General features: G+C 36.8%; 1 protein-coding gene across 5 annotated transcripts in view; it reads left to right on the top strand.

Moving 5' to 3' along the window:
- UTRN (utrophin) overlaps nucleotides 1-18,712 on the top strand; it is a 370,439-nt gene that overhangs the window by 170,450 nt on the left and 181,277 nt on the right. The gene's annotated exons all lie outside the window — the stretch shown is intronic.

The raw sequence follows: 18,712 nt of genomic DNA on the forward strand, positions 1-18,712 counted from the left end.
AATAGCAGACTTCACTCTTAAAGTGATACATGGTAACTTAAGTGAGTTCCTGAGTTCCTCAGCTGTGAAGAGAAATGGTGCGTCAGAAACATGTATCTTGTGGTTCTTTGTTTTCTTATGAATTCATAGCTTAGAAGGCAATTATCTCTCTTTTATTTATTTATTTTATATATATATATATATTTTTTTTTTTAATTTTATTGGGTGGTGTTAAATTTATAAAAGCACAGAAAGTTAAAAGCACAGTGAATGCTGGACTCAGCCAAAATCCTCTTTTGCTGTGACACTACTGATTGCATTCCAAAGAACACTTACATTATGTTGAATTTTGAGAGTAGCAACAAAGGCTCCGTTCCTCTGAAATTTTGAAAAAAATATAAAGGTCATGGGGAGTGGGGCAAAAAAAAAAGCATGGAAGACTGTATGGAGACATGACTAGGTTAGTCCTGGTTCCAATGAATTCAGCAGAGATGAGTTTTCTAATTTTTATGTGACTTCAAGTTAATTTAAAAAATCATTGGCACTTGATCATATCCAGTTATGAAATGCAGGTAATCAAGTGTGGATGAAGAGGATACATTGCAGCAGCCATCTAGTGCATATTTATTGGACAGCAGAAGTGAGAACAAGAGTTGATTTTGGAGCTGTGACCTGAAGGAGGTAGTTGTGTGGAGCTAGTTCTTCATTGGAAAATGAAACAATGCCTTGTCATCAAAAGCATTACTAAATTATGCAGACAGTTTATTATTTTTTTTTAGATGAGAAAGTTAAGTCTGGACTGCTTGATATTGTTCTGGTAGTATAAGGGACATACAAGTTAGATCAAGTTCTACCATAAAACCTTATAGAAAGGAGGAGGCCAGAATTAAAGGGAACCTTGGATGTACCAACTGTTATCTACTGAAATAAAATTGGGCTAAAAGTGCACTGGTGAAAAAAAAAAATAAAGGCTATTTTGGAAGAGGAGATTTAGTAAATAATATATAATGATCAGCATCTGATGAGTTTAGGATTTACTATTTTAGAAAACAACCGAGAAGTAGAAATTGTGATCACCCCACCTCCAAAACCCACACACCTTATTTGTGTTGAAATTGACTGTAGAAGAACTGGCATCTGTTGTGATTTTATGAGACAGTGGATGTGGAGGGGTCGGATGAAACATGACTTGGGTGTATGGTAAACAGAACAGGGTTAACATAGCTAATGAACACTTAGAGCTCTAAGTGCCACAAGATAGCATGATGGTGTTTAGTGACTGAAAGGACAAGAAAACCATATCATTTGTAGAAACCTGCATAGACTAAGAATGCATATAAGTCAATGAAAATTTAAAATGAATGAAATTGTCATAATTTCTTTTTGGATATGGATTAAAAGTTGGAAAGCTGAAAACTGATGGGAAAAATACTTAAAATGATAAGAATCTGGAAGTCTTGGGAGATGAAAATTGATTTGTTACTGGCATTTGTTACAGAATAGTCACAGCAACTACAGAAGCAATGTAAGGCTGAAGGGTGAAAGTTTTTAACGGCTTAAAAAATGAGGTAGGTGAAGTCTGGAAATGACTATCCAGTAAGTCAAAAGACATGAAAACTAGAAATATGGGCAACAAATGAGGTTCAATTTGGAAATATAATCGCTACAATGGAATTTAATTCTCCATTGGTATCAAATTGGACCTTTCTATGCAGTTTATCAGTATCAAAGGCAGAGGCTTTGGTGAGTAGGCAAAATGTTGGTTGTTAGATGTTACGAACTGATTCCCTTTGGAATTTTGGAGGGATCTGATTAAAAAAAAAAAAAAAAAAAATCAGTGGCATATTGGAGGGATATTTTCCTGTTCTAATGAACTGGAGAGATATGAGGTCCTGAGATCTCCCATCCTCTTCCCGAGTATAGGATGAGTTGGTTCCTGAAGACAAGTGTTTGCCACAGATGCAGCATCTGGCTGATATTGGAGATGGAGAGAAGATGAATGGGCAGATTTTTCAGGAGAAACTTGTAGATGAAGTATTAGGAATATCTCTTGATAATGAGATTTAGGAGCTCACAGAGTCTTTTTCCCCAAGAACCCATGTGTTCTCAGTCCTTAAAGAATGTTTTAATAAGTCCCCAAGCAATGGTTTAGTTTAGTAAACCATTTCCAAGCATAAAAAAAGCAAGAAGGTGATTGTGAAGAGCCAGCATGAATTTTAAGAAGGGCACCAAACCTGATTGCTTTCTGCAACAAAATTGTCACTGTGTCTTTGAATGAAGGGAAAGCAGTAGTGTTCCCTGATCTTGACTTTAGAAAGATGTTTGACACAGTCTCTGATAGTCAAATTGGGCATATATGGATAGAGTAGATGGCTTTATTTATTAACAATTCGGAGGGGAGAAGGCTTCAGGGCTTTCCAAATGCTGTCACTGCCTGCCTGGTGGCTTGTTATTATAGAAGATGGAGATGGAACCAGGCTCTTCTCAGAGGTGCCCTGTGAAAGAAAAGAGGTAGTGGAAATTAGGTGTAAGGGCAACAATTCTGTACAACAAGCATCACTGAGCACTGTATTGGGCTGTCCAAAGAGACTGTTGTGTTTCCATTTCTAGAGTTATTAAAAACTATAGTGAATAAGGTCCTTAGTAGCCAGACCTAGCTTTGAAACTGGGTCCTGAAATTGGCAGGAGGTTTGACTGTGTGACCTCCAGAGGTCTTCCAACTTGCTGTTTTCTATGTTCCTCTGTACTAGTGCCCCGTTAGCTTAGGAGTGAAGACTAAAATAGTCAAAACTATAGTGCAGCAGTTTTCAGCAGTGACTGTGTTGCCTACTTCCTATAAAAAGGAACTTCACGTTTTTACTCCTTATGAAAAATTCCTACTACTCTGCTGAATTTTGATCTAAATCTGGGCCTGCTATGAGTCTGCTGTACAGCCGTAGCACATATTCCTTTGTAAATCCTTTTGCTGTAATGTAACTTCAGTGGTAACAATGTGACACAGTCAGGCATTTTGTGCATTTCTGAATTTTGTGGCTATGATGAGAAGGCACTTTAATGTAGTGTATAAGTTCCTGTCATCTAACCAACATCCCTACTTAATTTTGCATTTTCAGATGATGTTTTCAAAACTCAAAAAGATGAATATGCCACTAACACCTTTCAAAGGTTGTGCACATCTTCAGTGATGAGGCTGACCTAAATGTAATAGTTTTGCCATTTATCTAATTATGATCAGTGCGAAATGAAACTGTATAATACATGGGTACTTTATTGTAAATCCTTTCTTGCAGAAGACTCTGCTCTCTAGTGCTCCGCATATGTTTCAGACTTCTCAAGAAACCAAATTGTTTCTCTAAGGTGAGGAAACAACGAGAAGCAGAATGAGAGAGGACATACAGCTTCATAAATTTGGTATTTTTAACTGCTGCACCAGTCATTCCTATTCGCAGGCAGAATACAGCTTAACAGGAGAGAAAATGGGTTCTAGGATAACTTTTTTAAATAGCATTTCAGTAGTATTTTGGAAGGGAGGGAAGGAGGAGAAGGAGGTGAGTGAAATATTTCAGGACATGCTTTTAGAATCCTCTTATATTTAAAGGCAAGTGTGATTTTTGAGCTAAAAATATTTTACTATTGCAGTGAGAAAGAAAAAGAATATAAAATATGGAGTAGTTCTATTAAGGCATGAATGTAGGATTAATGGGAAAATTGACTTCTGTGAACTTCACATGTTTACAGGACCTAGATCAATATTTAATATATGAGACCATCTTACTGTAGTATTTTACCACAGTGCTTTTTGATCACTGCCATTTTTCAGGGAGCAATTTTTCTTTCCTCTTTCCCTTAGGGCTCAATTACCCTTCCCAAATTCATGAAGTCCTGAAGCAGTAGGACCCTAAAACAGCATAGCACTTCACCAGCTCCCATCTAGAGAACTGACTGTCTTTTGCCTCAGATAATTCAAGTTTATTTTAAAGAAATCTGCACTTGCTATGTAACTGGGAAAATAGGGCTGATTGAAGCTGTTCTGTCACTGCTAGTCATCAAGGACTCCGAAAGAGTTCTGCCCTCCCTTTTGCCTTCCCCTCTGTTTTTAATAAAGACAAACTACTATGTGATTTCATGTTCCAAAGTTGCCCTGCAAGCGTCCTATTTCATATCCACTGCTTGCAGACCTGTGTGGCTCTCTGGCTCCTGGTGATGTTTTCGTCTTGGGCACTCTTGATATACATTGCTGCAAAGCATTTTGCTTCAAAGCAAAAGTAACTTACATGTTTCCATGTAGCTGAGGAACTGAGTGTGGGTGGAAGATGCCAACAGTGTTCCTGATAATTGATGTCCTGTGTTGTGCTACTGAAAGCAATTCTTAGTCATAGTGGAACTATATTTACTGGTGTTTTCTGGTTTATGGTAAATATGATAGATGCTGTAAATGAAGTAATAAATGTTTCTGTTCCTGCAGAGGCTCCTCAGTTGCTGGTGAGTGCCTGTATCTATGGGCCCAGTGTTGTGCTAATAGAAGCGCTGGCTTCTCTGTACTGGTGTTTCAAATTTCTGACCTGAAGAGAGCATCCTTCCCGGGGAGATGCGGAGACTTTGGTTTTCACTGCTTGCTCAATTCTTGGCATTTCAACTGAGGCTGCTGACCAATTAGTGCTTCATTGTGCTGGGCTTTGGCATGTGGTCCTAGAACAGTCATCTGAGGTTTCTGCTTTCTGTCACCTGCTGTCTTTGGAATCAGTTTGAACTATGCTTTTTTTTTTTTTGAAGGAAGAATGCATTGTTAAGCCTGGACTAATCAGTCACCTTTCATGTTTAATTTTGAATATTCCATATCAAATACTGTAACTCTCTTGGTTAATATCCTCTCTTATTGTTTGCTACAAAGAGAAGTATTCAGTTGCTTAAAGTTCCAACAATGCAAAGTAGTTGAAACAGATGTCTTTCTCCTCTTTCTTTCTGTTATGGAAAGTAGATGTTAAACTTCAGAGTTTAAATGAAGGTTGCCCACTTCGTAATGTATGGGTTCCTTTCAGATTTGGATGGAGGCATGATAAAAGTGACAGATTACACAAATACCTCTCTTGTCCCCCAGTATTTCTTTATTAGCAAACACAACACTTTCCTCTTTTAGAAGAGAGGAAAAACGAGGCCAAAAAGAAAAGCCTTTCAATAGAATTTCACTTCTTTACAATGTATTTGCATCAGGAGCTAACAGCAGTGCCTCGGCTATTTTCAGTGAAATAACTATATATCTATTTGCAGGCCATTATCTTTCATTTCATATAGCCCAACAGTACAGTGATAAATGAGCTCTGGAATTTCTTCGTGTAGCCCTCAGTAAGAAGAATACAGTCTTAAACAATTCAGCTGTTATCTGTAAGCAGATAATTTAGCCAAATAGCCAGATTGTGGAAGACTCTAATCCATTATAATGCAGAAACAAAACATTGTTTCCTCTATATAAGAGTACTTCTAAATGAAAATAAGTGAGGTAATAGAGGGTTTTTGTTGAAGAATTTGAATCTGGACTTGACCTTCAATGAGCCCTGTCTCTATTCATGTTGATGTGATAAGGCCCTTGCACAGGCTTAGTTACAATTATTTAGAGTTAGAGACTAAGTGGATTCTACAACTTTTGGACTAGGTTAGAATTTTTTTTTTTTTTTTGCGTTCATTTAGCTAGAATGACTTTTAGCTAGATGACTGAGTTCTGTCTTACAGTTGCAGTGATAAACTTCAAGATTTCAGGCCCCTCAGGTGCTATGGGATGAGAAGAGCTACAGCAGTTTAGTTTTAGAGGAAAATAAGTGTATTTCCTCTACTTTTTTCCATTGCAGAGGTGTGGCGATGTCCTCTTTCCTAGAGAGAAACTAGCACTCTGCCAGAAAAACCTGAATATGCATTTTGCAAGTGTTTCTGATGTCCGCGTGACTGAAATGGAGGGTGGAGGGGCAGGATGTTCTTAGCAAACAGCTATGAAAATATGGGCTATCTTTGAATTCTGGTGCCAACAATTATTTTAATTAGAAAAGAGTCAAAAAAAAAAAAAAAATCCCAAACCAACTCATGGATTGTGATTGTGGAGAAAACTTTGGAAGTTGTGATCAGGTTCTGAGGACTAGTAAGCCTTATCCTGTAGAAAAACCTCATTCAGTAATATATTTGAGTGGAAAAGTCTAAAATATAGACTGGCTTTTGATACTTCAGAAGTGCTTTTGCTTTTCTAAAACGGCCTCATAAATTGAAGGTACCAGCTAAAAGTTATTTTCAGATATGGATTAAGATTAATGTAGTAAACTCTAAGAGGGAGTAACGTCACAAAAACTTACAATCATGGTTTTATTTTGACGTTGTTGGTAAGTGATTACAATAGAAGGGTAGAACTGTACCCTGCTTGTGTAACACAGCAGCTAATTGGCTTGTTCTGTGACCACTAACCTGTTCCTGTGGCATAAAAGGCTATTCATTTGGGAACATGAGTAGCTGTTGGTACACATGCCGATCTGCAGATGGTATCAGTGACCAGTAGTGTGTTTCAATGGAATGATCTTGTAGTGTGGCTGAAGAATGATGAATTTTTTCCATGCATTTATGACAAACTCTTGTTTTAGGTTAATAGGTAATCTGTTTATACTAGAAGAAACATGAAAGAACAGTTGTGTGGAGATTCCATGCAACAAGTAAACAATGGAAAATGTGAAAACAGAATGAAAGATAGCTTTGGCTAGTGTGTGATTAATATCATAAAAGGTGGTTGAATTTTTACAAATAAGCCAGAGCTATGCTTCAGTCTAAGATGACTGTATGATGCATGGGGTTAAGTATGTTAATTTTTAATATTCAAGGTACCTAATTAAAATTTGAGGAGGCAATGAAGATTTTATTAGTGAGCAAATACAGGCTTTAACATTTTTGAGGTCCAGTACGTTGTTGAGGTGTATGTTCCCTGGAGGTTCAAGTTGGTTGTACTGAAGCTTAATGAACATTATTCCAGAAAAAGAGAGGAATTATAGGCTGAGCAAAAAAAAAAAATAATACTTTCAAAACAGAAGAAATGAAGCCCTCTGTGTTACTTTTGCATATTTCATGAACTTGGCTGCCAGCATGCTTATTGTAAGTCTCCTGTGTCAAGTGAGAGCTGCTATAAATTATACCAGTCTATGTGTAAACAGCCTACAGATGTTGTTTGAGGTGGTGATTAAGGACCAGTTTGAAAATAGAAGTGTGTGAATCTTGCACAATTTTTAGGTTGCAAAAGGAGGGGAAATACAATCACAAAAAATATGGAAACAAGGAAGATGCAGCCCAAAATAAAGCTACTGCAAAAGTAGGATTTTGACAAAATGGTACATGCATTGTGATATATGTATTGTATATATGATTATATTCAAACTTTTTTGAAACAAGGACTAAGGAAGGCTGCATATTCATAGCATACCTCTTTTTTTTTCTTGTATAAAGTCAAGGGAAATAAAACTTAATTGGTAGTTGTTATTATACTTTCTGAGTGGCAGATCTAGAACAAAATACAAGTGAGTTTTAAAACACTAGTCGGAGAAGGTATAGGAAGGCTCTAAACTATGTCTTTTTCAGGTTTCAGTCCAATTCCACAGGACATGTGAAAGGGAACTGTGATTTAGATAATCTTAGAAAGCCCATAGCATAAAGCTAAGTATAATAATTTGTCTTGTTTAGCATTGTTTAATTTGATTGTAAAATATGTTTAGATTTTATGACTGTTTTGGTACTGTCCCAGCATCTTTGCAAGAGATAAGTCTTTGGCAATGACATTTGTGTAGTGACTTAGGGAAAAATAAATTGGAATTAAAGACACTTCAAAAAGAAAAACAGCTGGCTTACGGTTTATAATGATGGCATAAATTTTGTGGTCTTGTTTTGCCTAATGGTGATTTCCTGGGATGGTTTTGGAAGTTAGAGTCAACACACTATTAAATTGAAAGCTGGCAGTTGGTCATTACTGTTCTTGGAGTATTGAAGCTTCGGTCTGTAAGGGAGCCTGGAACTTTTACAGACAAGGTAGCCAGAGTAAATGAACCTGTTGGAAAGACAAAAGGCTACATAAAATAGTATGATTAGGCACTGAGTTGCAGAAAACTCTCATCCGTCCAGTTACTGTAGCATTGCCTGTTTTGCTCCTGTGGTGCAACATTTTAGTAAATGCTCTAAGGTGAAAAACAATAGTTTGTTTTTCTTTGGAACAAAACTGCAGATAGAGTTTCTGTCTGCTGTAGAAATACATTAGTGTCACTGCAGGTGAAGAGTGGGAGACTGGGCTGCACGGAGTGACTGCTCTGGAGAATTTCTTGGTTCAGGGAGCAAATGAGCTATGGCCACTAATCAAATGTTGACATTTGTGTTGATTTCTGTAACCTTTCTTCTGCTTCCCCAGACCCCTAAAAGTTACACCAACAGAAAATGAACACTCCTTGTTTCTTATACTCTTCAGACTTGTATTTATTTATTTATTTATTTATTTATTTATTTATTTATTTATTTATTTATTTATTTATTTGACTGTTTCGAGCAGCAGGGCTGTCAGGCTTTGCACAAAGTACTAAGAGATAAAAGATGCTACACCTCCTTTTATTTCACTTGTGTGCTGTAAATCTGTGCAGATACACAGACCATCACTGCCTGTGGCTTTTTTTTTGTAAAATTAAGCACACTTTAATTTCTCTCAGTGGAAGAAAGCAGAACAAAGGCAAGTAAATGAAGTGTCGTTCTATTTGATATTCTCTGGCTGATTTTTTTCTTTATAACTTGATCACAGCCACAGGAATTCTGAATGCTGATTTCCCCAGTCACTGTAGCTGGTTCCTGGCAACTTCCATTGTGTAATCCTTTGAAATTAATTGTCATACATACTCCAAGGGAAAATGGTGACTTGCCCTTCTCTTTTTTCACTGTTTCCTTCCTCTGTCCGTTTGTAATTGTTTGCCTCCAAATGTGGCAGTTCCAGGCCTGCTAACCCTTGCTTTTAGGCATCGTGGTACTGGCTTCATTGATTTTATGTATTTCTCAGTGTAGAAAGGAAGAAGAATGGCAAATCAAGTCCAGTGGCTGCAGTGAAAATCTTTTATGGACCACCCATGGCAAGATATTTGACATATGAAAAAAAAAACCAAAACACTGAAGTGAAGCTGTAGTGCTTCCAGGATGCTTCTGTTTTTGCAAGGACCTCACAGCTCTTGAAATGATGAAGATTCTCTACATGACAGCAGCAAGAGGAGGTGCTGGTAGATGTAATTCCAGATTAAAGATCTCTACCTAGCAGTGCTCAAACCTGTAGGAAAAATTCCCAGTTTATCCATGAACTTTTGCCTGCAAGAGAGTGAAAAACCAAACTAAGAATTATTTTTTTTCTGCTGCCTTATTTAAGTGAAAATGTTAAACATGTATTCAAGGGCAAGACAACAGGCAAGTCAGTCTTTTAACTCTTGTTGCTTGGGTGCAGTTTTCACAATGTTATCCTGCCTTCTGCTGTGCTTATCTGAACCAGCATCTACTGATGACTTCAGTTTCTTGGGTCCCTAACTGGAGAAAAGCTCAGCAGATCCAGTTGAAAATATGCAATACTTATGCAGAAGAGATGGGATGCTATTTGAGATGAAACTGCATCAGCTGAAGTCAGTTTTGTATCAATTTCTTCCCATAACTCAGAGATTGAGGTTGTGGAGCTGGGATTTTTTGCTATAAGGACAAAGCTGAAAGTAAATAATCATAGTGGTGGTAGCCAGGAAGATAATCTGATTGTTTCTGTTGAGACATCACTGTACCTGAATTATTTGTTCTGCTCTGGTGAGCAGAGAAGGGAAAAACACAAACCCACTAGTTTTTTCACATAATTTATGGAAAAGAGATTTGTTATCTTTCACTGATACGTTTGGTGTCAGTAGTTACTGTTCCTTCCCCTGTATCTTTAGCTGTAGTCTTTCTTTGTGATCCCCATATTTCCTTCTGGTCAGTTACCAGGGTAGTAAATTTTCTTTCATATGAAGGAAAAACTTTTCTTTCAAATTTAAGATCAGCTTTCAAGTGCTCCTTGGGTAACATTATGTCGTACGTTGGGAAGTGCTGTTCTGTAATGTCAGTCATTGGGCCTTCTAGATTACAGGAGTAAGCTTCATATTTTGGAGCAGTTTCCTAAATGTACACTTACTGTTGCTCTTTATGATTGTTTCATCTATTTGTTTCCCTCTTTTAAAAAAAACAAGTTGTCGGTCAATAAACTTTAGGAAAGTCATCCTCAGACTGCTAAAATATTCTTTGTCACTTCTTTTAGCTCTGCACTGTTCCTCATCCCCATCTGAAAAAGAAACAAAAAATCCCTTTTCCAACAGGAACCAGTGATACCTGTGTTGCAATAAAAATGTCTCTAGAATTTGAGTCACTTGCCAAATCTGTCCTTCAGCTTTTCCCCAGCTATATAGAACCCAAATCCTTAAAATCTGTCCTAGATAGGTGGATAAACTGTTTTAAAGAAAACCTGCTGTGCCTACTAATATGGATGTCTTGGTATTTAAGTTGTATTTCTATCAACACTTATTGTTTGCAGTGTAATATATTGAGCTGTAATGTTTGCAGGCGTGAATATGTACAAAATAGTCACCTGACAGTTAACAGTAAATCTGTTGAAATGCCACCTGCTGATCACTCTGCAGGAGGCAGCGTGAATCCTGGGGGTTCACTTTTTGAGGGAGGAGGAAGCCCTCTTTCCTCTTCTCCATCAGCTCTTTCCCAGCTGCTTCAGTGTAGGTGGAGATGTGATTGTAAACATAAAATGGAACTAAACATTTTGTCACTGTGTATTTTGGAGAAACCTTTTCTAATGAAGAAAGTACTGTGACTTCAAAGTAGGGGTATCCTATATCTTATCTGCTATTACATTTGCTACTGTCATCTGGTTTTACCAATAATTATTTTGAGATTCTGCAAAGTGAATATTGCGAAAGTCTTTCCTGTGGCACCACTGATACACGAGTTCCTTTAGGGCTAGACTGTATATAAAGTATTAAATTGTACCATGTCTGTGTGATCGCAGTGACACTGTGTGTGAAAAGCAAAGCTGCTTACTAGTCCAGCCTTGTCTGTCATGGTATTTTTGTAGGTGCATGAATGAGTGAAGCTACATATTTCAGTCTGAGTGACAAAACAGATTTGATTTGAAACGAGAAGCATAGCCTATGGAGGTATATGATAGGACTGCACCCGAAAGGACCTTCAAAATTGCAAATAGAACATCTGGTCCTGATGATAGGCAAATATGTGCTAAATTTGCTACTGGAGTTCAGAAAAAGGTATAAGTTGTGTGCTTGCGATTCTGCCCCAACATTTCCTTGTGACCTCTTAACATGTCAAAAATATTTTTTGTTGAGTTAGAACCCCCAATTTTCTGGCTTGCATATGGAGAGATAAACGTGATATGTATGTATATAAGAGTTGTATAATGTTATAAATAGCATTGGAGATGTACAAATTTAGGTTTAAAATAAATAACTCTGGAATATATTTTCTCTGTCTTTGGGGAATTCACAGTTGGACATACGAGTTCAAAACAGGAAGATCAAGTAGACATTTCAGCTGATGTTGCATCTCCATGTTTCTCATACATACGGAAATTATGTGAATGGTAAGAACCAGTGCAGATAAAAGAGAACAAAGAGACTACTGCATCACCTAGTCTTAGCCCAGTGCTGAGATCATCTGTAACTACGTCATTGTTTAAGGATCTTTGTCTGGTCTGTTTTTAAAGCTTTTTGCAGCTGCTTTTAAGACAAATTGATTCAGCTTTTTCAAGTATTCACTATTAAAGCATTTTGCTGTTGGTATCTAATTCGGACGTGTAAATGCATTTTTCTTCTCTATAACAGAGAGAAGTATATTTTAGGTTACTTCTTCAACTCATCACATACCTCAATTTAGAGTTGAAGAATTTATTCCCACGGTGGTTGATATGTATATATTAGAAGACTGTTGTGATTTTTCTCCTTTCTCATTGCTTTTCAGACAACTTATCATTTACTCTGCTTTTCGCTGGCTAATGTGCTGTTCATTTAAATTTTTCATGAAACTCTGTGCCCTAAACTTGATGCAGTTTGTCCGCTCAGACCTTGCTAGAACTTCGCAAAGTGAAAGGTGATGTTGCTCTTCCACAAGTTTCTGATTAGCCTTGTTCACTCACACTCAGTGGTGCAGCACCCTGCTCTTTCTTTGCAATGCCCAACCTCCTCATCATCACTCTTCATATTGCATTTGCTGTGTTGGTTGGTGTTACTCAGCTTCAGGATGTGATGTTTGTCTTAGAGGTGTGCCTTTTTTTTTTTTTTCTAGAAAGATTCTCAAAATTGCAAAGTTTTGTTTCTAATTATTTTCTTTTTTCCAGCATCTTTGTTGCTGCTCCTATCTTAGTCATCTTTGTAAAAATCAGTAGGTCAACTTCTTTCTGTTATCCTGTTACTTAAAATATTCAAAGGTACTGGACTCAAGAGAAGTCCCTGTCCAATATCTCTTTATATGAACCTTGATAGTGCAATGTTTACTACTAAATATAGTTTTTCAGCTAGGTATGCTTGCATCTGGGACTGTCTTGTAAGGCTGTTGACAATTAGTGAAGTAAAGATAAATGACACTTACTACCACTCCCATATTCCCAAGGCTTCTTATCTTGTCACTGAAGGAAATTAAGTTAATCTGACATGATTGATTCCTGACAAATCATGTTGGCTGTTGCTGATTTTCTTGTTATATGTAGGGCGCTTATGATGTGCTCACTGTCTTTCTTTTGCTGGAATTGAAGTAAGGCTCATGGATAGAGAATTTCTTAGCTCCTCCTTTAATATCAAATTTAAAAAGAATTATATTTGCATTTTTCTGCCGTCTTCTGTTCATGCTCCGAGATGACTGCTAATAGCTCTTAGATGCTTACAGCCCAGTGTTTAAGTATTCATTGGCAAATTTCATACAATCAACTCAATATGAAAAAGTCACACTTACCTAATTACCCTTTTGCCTTTTCTTGCCAGTTGAAACTCAGGTTTTTGCTGCTTTGTCTCTGTGGTGAAATAATTATCTGAACCACAATATTCCTCATTAATGAGACTGGAAGCAAAAGAGTTTCCCTTTCAAGCCTTGTTATGTGTTTCAATGCAAAATTACTGTTTTCAAAAAGTACCTTTATAGATAAATACAGGAATTAAGATGACTTTTATTGGCTTTGAGGTATAACCTTTGTATTGTTAAGAAGGTGGATCTGCTGACAGTGAAGCAAACTTTGGCAGGACAGTATGGAACTGAGTCTAGAAATAACCATGCAAACAGTTTAATCTGAGCCTCAAACATAAGTTGTGTATTATTACACGATATTTTGAATGTTTGAATCTCTCATTGTTTGTGAAAGGTGAGAGGTGCAATTTTACTTTGCTATAATGCTAATGGCATAGAATGTTCTTATTGATCAGTTTGGATGTCAGTCCAGGTCTGTCCCATCTCTGCCCCACTTCCTTGCTGCCTCACATCTGTGGGCAGAGCTCAGAGGCCTTGGCTCCCAGACAAGAGCAATTAAAAACTTTAGCTCCATCCCCATGTGTTATCTTCTTGTTCTCAAACTAAATTAAAAAAAATGAGTTTTCTGGCTACAAAAAGAAAGGCTTCCAAATGCATTAAGAAAATTAACTCACTTTCAGTCACATCAGCACAAATGGAGACCTCAGCACAGTCACTGAAGTTGTTAGTAGGGCTTTTCTGTCCCAGGGAGATGGTGGCTCAGCTATGTGGCTGGGCTCAGCAAACTGCTTCTAATTCAGCCTACTGATTAGTGAGGACCTTCAGTAATTGCAGCAAGACTATAGCACTTACATGAGAAGTCTATTAGAATTTTAAAATTAGAGGTCAGAAAATATCAAGGCTGCATTTTACTCCTAGGAAAAAACAGAAATACGTGGTGATGTTTTTTAAAACACTTTTATTCTGCTTTTCTATTTATCTGTGGAAAGAAGATGAATGGAAAGTGGATGGGCATAAAAACTCAAAGCAGGATCATCCTCTTTTTGGGTAACTTAAAAATCAAATTATAACGATTAAGAGTATTGCTTCATCTAAATTTATATGTACCATGTGTGTTTATTTTTTTTTCAGTGTATTTTCAATGTATCTGTGTAAACCCCCAAATAACTTCATTTGATCTAGTTGCTAGGGAGTACATGTCCCTGCTAACCTGTTCTAACGTACTCAGACTTTGCTTAGTGTAAGTAGTGGAATTAGCATGTATGTTAGACATCTTTATCAGTTTTTCACGTATCCACTCTAAAAAGAATTGATTATATGATGCTGGAAAACAGAGAGCTATTTGGAACAAAGTCCACCTATAACTTAGGTCAAAGATTTGGGAATGTCTTCATAGCTAAATTAATGTGGAAATGAATGCTGTAGCAATGAGACCTACCTATTGCTCTCACAAGAGAGGTCAGTGATGTAAGGGTATCTGTGTAGACCTTGCTGAAATTATAATGCAGTGTCCAGTGGACACTGAAAGGTAGGCAGGGAAAGGTGACACTTTTTGAACAGTTTTTGCTAACTGGAAACAGAATACATCAGGGAACATATGCTGACAGTGAATGGTATATGGATAACAGGCATAAAGGATAAAAAAAAAAAAAGCTCACAAATCACAACAAAAACTCTGTTCTGATCACTTTAAGCATGGAAAATTGAAGTGGAGGGAATTAAAAAGGATTATGAAATTGTACATTTTTACCTTTAAAGACCATGAGAAGCTTAATAGTAAGTAGTAAATTGTTTAAGCAGATGATAAATGAAGGCACCGAATCTTCTTTTAAGTCTGTTTAAAGAAATTGAAAATAAAAAGCTACATGGTAGTTTCACAAACTGGGGTTTTTCTGGAATACATAATACAAATTTGACATGCTTGACTATTTAAGAAATTATAAAACGAAAAACTAAGGCAAATGCTACTTCACTACAGAAACCTAACAATAATGAAAAAAAATCGAAGACTGGTTTAATAGTCTTTTAAAGTAGAAATACACTTGCAGGTGTGCAGAGAATACCCACTTCTTCTGGGGTAGGCAATGTATCTTTGATTTGGAACTTGTTTACCTTTCATGGAAACTCTGTTGAAATTTAGTCCAGCACCGAAATTAAGGGAAAATCACAGGAAATATATTTTTCAGAAATAAACTGAAAAAAGACCTAAAGAATTTAAGTCATTAACCCTGCTGTGTGTATACATTGTAACAATGCTTTGCTGTTCTTATACTGTGCTATTGGATGTTTTCTGCTTTCATCTGTTTTCTGCGTCCCAAGTTGGAAGACAATTTTTGGAGAAAGGTAGCCTTTGGTTTTGTTTTCAAAATGTATCAATTTTATAAAGGACTATCATACCCTGGAAAAGCTTATTCTGCTAAAACACAGTTGCTACGAGTTTCTGCCACCTCTCAGGCTGGCTCATGTTGATGGTCTTGGATTGTACCAGTTGTCTGTAGCTGTGTTTTGCATTCTACCTGGGCTGCAGCCTCCGTACTCACTTCTCTCTGTGCCCGGGCAGTACTTGGATTGTTGGTGTTCTTAGCTATGGAGCTCCTGGGCGTGAGGATAACAAAAGTGTTTAATCATAGAAAGCTGATCATGCTTTCTTAAAGTCCTAGGCTTAAACCATGGAGTGATACCAACAGCAAAAACCTCTCAACTCCCTTCTGTTGGCATTCCTTTCTCCTGTCTGCCTGCGGTGTGTCTCTTTTGTTTTTATGATGGATGGATGCTTAGTCTCTGGCCAGGTGTAAGGCAGTGGTTTTGTGCTTTAGTTTTGTTTTCCCTCTCACATGCACCCATTTATAGCATACTCGGTTGTGTTTTCTGTATTCCCAGTCAGAGGTGATAGGATCTTTGAGGTCCATTGCAACCTGGTATTCTGCAATTTTGGTTTACCACACTTGAGACTACTATCAATACAATTTTTTTCTGGGTTTAGGTGGTCATCATTTTCTGCCTTACTAATTTGGCTTGTTGAATTTTTTGGTATCTCCCATTGATTTAAAATTTTGTTCTGTGAATTCATGATTAAAGGGCTCAGCATGCAACAGTAACAATCCAGTATGAAAAGCTTAAGAACTAATTAACTCTCTTCTCAATTTCAGTTCCTCAGTTTATGTATTAAGCTAAGAGTTAAATTATTATGTTGTTGGTTTCAAATAACAGTATTTGTAGTTAGTAATAACATCTGATCTTGCTAAAATAAAAATAATAAAGCTGAAAAAACAAGACTTAAGCATGTGTATCTTAAATCAGATCAATGACAAAAGCATAGGTTGTTTGCCGTCCAAATAGATATAGGCTACTTCTGTTTGAGTTATCATTGAAGTTATCGATTAAACATCTGATTAATAAAATTTACATTTTTAATAATCATTCTGTCTCCCTTGGGATATAGGGATTTATATTTTTATAGCTTCAATAAAGAACAATAAATTATTCATCTTTCAGAAGTTGGGGTTGAGTTGTTACATAAATGAAAAGCTTTTCCAAAACAAACAAGCAAGTCACCTTAAAACAATTAATCTAATGTAACTTTGCCTCCTTTCCCTCCCCTTCTGTAAATTTTAGCTGAGATGAGGCAGGGCTTTTTAGCAAGATGGAGTGGGCTGGCAGTTGCCAAATGTTGTCTGTCATGTCTACACATGTTGTGGTTCTTCCTACTGTACCACGAAACACAATGATTTAATACCCAAGTAGAGCTGCGATACCACTGTGGATTAATATCGTTTGTCAACAAAAGCATCATCCCAAAGGTATTAATAATGTTTGAACATTGAAAATTTTTCATACTTAAATATGAAAATAACTGTTTTATCGTTTAGATATATAGCTCTACAATTCCTATCAGTGTGGGACGTAAGTCCTCACACATGATCTTAAAGGATATGAATTTCCAATGCATGCGCTTCCATATTCTCAGTTTTCCATGACTTTTTCTGGCCTTCTGCTCCTGGCTTGTGTAAGCAGGTTTCTCCTTTCTTAAGAACTTTTTTTTTGTAGGCATTCTGGATCATCAGACTTGTCAAAATGGGAAAATTCACTACTTGGGCTATTGTGCAAGTTTCATATGTGATAGGCCACCTGCAAAAGAGCAGTAGACAGGTAGCAGTCATTTCATAGTAGGTGACCTGCTAGCACCCCTGGAGCTGAAGACAGAGTGGCATAAAAGGTTTTAAGTTGAGGGGTTTCTAGGAATTTCCTTCCAGTCATAACATAGTAATAGTGACAGCTGTGCTGTATGAAAGTAGATGCTAAACTGAAAGGCAACTGAAATTTCTGTAAGATTTAAGTTTAGTCTTTTTTTTTTTTTTTTTTAAATGAATGTGTAGGTACACAGTATGTCTTCATATACAAAGCTTACTTTAGTAAGATATAACAGAAAAGAACAAAAGAAAGGCAATTAATTGCTTAACTATATTATAAAGCCTCTCTGTTCTGTATTTTTAAACTTATAACTGTACATAATGATTGGACAATTTTGAAGAGTTATTGAACTCTGCTTTTGGCTTTTAAATACTCTTAATTTTTGCTATATTTGTGACATTTGAAAGCAAAAACCTCTGCAATATTAAATTTAAAAAAAAAAAAGAAAAAGAAAAAAAAGGAAAAAGGTAATATCATATAAATACCAAATTGTCCTGGTTGATGTTGCCTTTCGTCTTATGGTCTGCTTGCTTCTTCAGGTCATTGGAATGCAGGTAAAATCTGTGGGTGAGGGACTGAAATGAAAAAGATGAGATGTGAAAGGGTACTGCACTGGCAGCCTGGGTGCGGATAGAGGCAAGTAAGCAGAAGAGACAGACACTTATTAATGATGACCAGGTTAATGCCTGGAAGTCCACTTGATTCAGAATCTCTTTAGATCATTTTAGGATCAGAACAGTCAAAGGGCTCCTGAGGCAAGTATTCCCCTGCTTCTTTTGGGCATTAAATGTGCAATGATTTTGACCTATATTTTAATTTAGTCTCAAATTGAGTTAGGTACTGAAAAGAGGGAATTTTTATTCTCCTTCTTTCTGTTTGTTCTTTATATCCTAATAGTGTAGCATTTTTAATTTATTGCTGTAAATGCGAGATTGTATTTGTGCCACTGCATGATGAAGGATGAGAGGAAATATTTCCATATGATAAGTAATGGGCACAGTAGCTCTTTCAGACCTCTGCATACTTGTATTCAGTTTGTAAAAACATAATGTGAAATTTGTTGCTATCATCTGTCTGGCTGGTCTGGGAAATGATTTTGTTCTCTTTTGTTATTGAATGATTTTAGTTTTCTGATGAGTTATCCACAACAGTTTTGTGTTGTGTCTTTAATGAGTAGTACCTATTTATGTTTGTCATAAGCTATGGACCCTATCAGAATTAAAAATAGACTGTTACAAGACTAGAGGGGGGAAAAAAAATTACTGTTGTAGGTGTTCTGACTCTGCCAGCCAAGCAGGAAAGGTAAGTAGCATCAGCAAGAGCTGCTTGGCTCTGCTGCTGTGGTGAGAATGGATCTTGGCACTGGGATGTGTGATGCTCTCACTTCTTGGGAAGAGAGAAGCATGGTAGAGAGGCATAGATTTTTACTTACGATAAAAGCTAATTTGTTAACATAACAGCTTCTAAAAGCAAGTGAATTCTCGTGTACGAAAGCGTTTCTTTGTGAAACACA

The sequence above is a fragment of the Patagioenas fasciata genome, chromosome 3, assembly GCF_037038585.1.
Source record: "Patagioenas fasciata isolate bPatFas1 chromosome 3, bPatFas1.hap1, whole genome shotgun sequence".
Classification (NCBI taxonomy): Eukaryota; Metazoa; Chordata; class Aves; order Columbiformes; family Columbidae; genus Patagioenas; species Patagioenas fasciata.